The 2,956-nt window shown below is 40.2% G+C and overlaps 1 pseudogene; it reads left to right on the forward strand.

Annotated features, from left to right (window-relative positions):
* The first annotated feature begins 1,726 nt into the window (after positions 1-1,726).
* Rbis-ps1 (ribosomal biogenesis factor, pseudogene 1) lies at positions 1,727-2,458 on the forward strand (annotated as a pseudogene).
* Positions 2,459-2,956: the final 498 nt, after the last annotated feature.

Below are 2,956 nucleotides of genomic sequence, written 5' to 3' on the forward strand. Positions count from 1 at the left end.
TTTGTTACTGTGGGCTTAACAACTGTGAGACTGAGAGAGGATGTTCTAGAAGAGGCCTTGGCCTGCAGTCCCCACCAAGAAGCTCCACTTTGGGTTTTCTTTGCAGGACTAGAGATCTTTATGTGGCTGCTTTGATGTGGCCATTTTGAAGCTGAAGACGTTTTGACACACTGTTTTGGTGCTGTGGAAATTTTCTGACTTTTAAAAAAAGACTAGCCATTGAACTTTTAACTTTGGAGCAAATGGTCACACACCACAAAGTTGGGCAAAGCTACAAAGGTTGGTGTAGAGAGTATGAAGTCCTTGTGCTCATAGGTAGATGCCAGGGAAACAAAGAATGTTAGGCACAGATGCTTGTCCCTTTGAAGGAAGGAGATGTTTGCCTGTTTTCCATTAGGAAAGCTGGGGATAAATGTAATTTATAACCTGGTGGTCTTTGTGATATGTAGGGCCAGGCCTCACCTGAGTTCCCCTATTACATTTGTTTATCCTAGACTGTTCCTTGCTAGACCTCGAGCATTGCTTCTTAGTCAATACAACCTATTCCTGTGGGAGAGAAACTTGTTCTTTGTAAAAGCCTAGGCGATCTTTGTGTTATCTTAGGGACAGACTAGTCTGACGCCCACGGGCTATTAGTTTTTACATCTGTTATTCTTTCTAGACCCTTACCTTGAGCATTGTTTCTGAGTCAACAGAACCCACCTTATGGAAGACGCTATATGTACTTTATAAAGAGTTTTAATAAACACATGTCTTAAGTTTTATTGTATGTATAATATTAATTATCATCAGCAAACTTCCCCAAAATTGTGCTATGCTTAAATATGGGTAAAATAGACTGTTCATAGTCAGACTCTAGAAGTTTGAAGCAACACCAGCTAATTAACTCATATTGAACCAGATTTTCTTCTTGCCTTACACAGATTGTTTTTCTACCAGTACTGATGTTTGCAGATATCTCTACAGGTTGGCACCACGGACAAAAGGTAGAGGCTGTGGTGTTGTAGATAAGGGGTGTGTGGTTTTTATTTATAGAAGTAAGTAATGGTGTTATTCTTCATTTTTAAAAGCTCCTGAGTTTTAAAAGCCTGGCAAGTAATTTCAAGGTAAATTATAAGTAATAAAGGCGGTATGATGTTGGCAAAAGAACAGAAATGTAGATCCAGGGAACAGAAACAGAGAGCTTGGAGTTAGACTTACCGAAATAGAGCCCACTTGTCTCTGACAAAGGATTAGAGGTGATACCTGAAAAAATAAGGTCTTTCAGCATTTGGTGCTAATTAATTAAATATCCATACCCACAGTGAGTCCAGAAACGGCAATTGGACATTTCTCAAATAAGATAAAATAGATCATAAATATAAATGAAAAATGCAAAACCACAAAAGTCATTTGACAGCACAGAAGAAAAGTCCATGGCCTTGTGATTGGGACGACCCTGTAGATAGAACACCAAAGGTACTGTGCAAGAGAGAAATCACTGAGAAATCAGATATCATTAAAATAAAAATAAACAGACACAGCTGGACAGTGGTGGTGCATACCTTTAATCCCAGCACTTAGGAGGCAGAGACAGGATGATCTCGATGAGTTCGAGGCCATCCTGGTCTACACAGAGAAACCCTGTACTGAAAAACCAACCAATCAAACAAACAAACAAATTAAAAAAAAAACCTGGGCATTACTGGGAACCTAAGCAGCTTTGTGAACTTCCCAAAGTTTGACAATGATCGAAACCAAATTAAAATGGCAGAGGTGAAGGAATATATTTCACATAGCCAGCCAAACATCCTTCAAAGCTAAAAACAAGATAAAACTACTAATCTTAAGAAGATAATCGTTATGAGGAATGAAAAGTTAACAGAATAAACAAGGTTTTTGTAAATATGCAGAAGGAACTTGTAAACTTTTCAAAAGGCTTTTCTTTTAAATCTGTGCAGAAAGAGCCACTACACCGTGAAAATGAACTGGTTAATCCTGACCAAGCAGCAGGGCAGTTGGGTGGGAAGACTGTGCCTATGACAGGGAAAGACATGCCAGGATTTTCTGAGGCTTTGGCAAATCTTGTCTATGAACTAAAAATTATTAAAAAAAAATTATTTACCACCCCCAGATATCACTGCACCGTTAGCTTCCTCATTGTGAATGTTCCCAGCTTCCCTTGCAGAGAGAGGCAAGCCCCTGAATACACACATGCCTCCATGTAGTTCAGTGAAGGGACAGCTGCAGCCTCAGCTGCCAGTGGCATCCACGGTGATCTTGCCTTTGGGTAGCCACAAAGAGCTATAATTTACCTACTTGCTTCTAGTGTCTGCAGTGAAACCTGGGGGTTGTGTTTTTATTTTCTGTTGCTTCAGACACAGCTGCCAGTGATCTACTGAAAGTGGAACAAACTCAGTACTGGGTGTGGTGGCCCATACCAGTAATCCCTGGGAAGGTGGAGGAAAGAGAACAGTGAGTTTAAGGTCATCGTTTGCTGTATAGTGAGACCCTGTCTCAAAAATTGAAAGGAAAGAAGGAAGGAAATAAAGGGAAGACAAGAGAAGAAATACGATGATATCTGTTACGTAATTCTGTCTTTGCCTTTCCACATAATTGGCTTTGAATAAGATCATATCCCAAGGTAGCCGATCTCATATCCTGAAGTAGTTTCTCTGGCTCTTTTCCCTCTCTGTACCCTATGTTGGTCTTTCTCATCCCTCTGTTGGGAGCAGTTATTTCATTTTTCGCATTGGTCAGAATTTCGTGTGATTGAGGTCTTAAAAATGTAACCTCTTTGGGAGTGGTTTAAATTTAAATGTGCTTGTGGCTACTGAGGTAGATCATATAGGTCTATCTGACCTGTTTGCAGACACTAATGTGCCCACCTTAGCAACGGTCTCAAAAAGGTTAGAGTTCCAGTCAACCATCACTTTTCTCTCTGGGACAGAGAAGCTGAAGAGAGCTCCTCTTTCTC

This window comes from Rattus norvegicus, chromosome 8, assembly GCF_036323735.1.
Source record: "Rattus norvegicus strain BN/NHsdMcwi chromosome 8, GRCr8, whole genome shotgun sequence".
Lineage (NCBI taxonomy): Eukaryota > Metazoa > Chordata > Mammalia > Rodentia > Muridae > Rattus > Rattus norvegicus.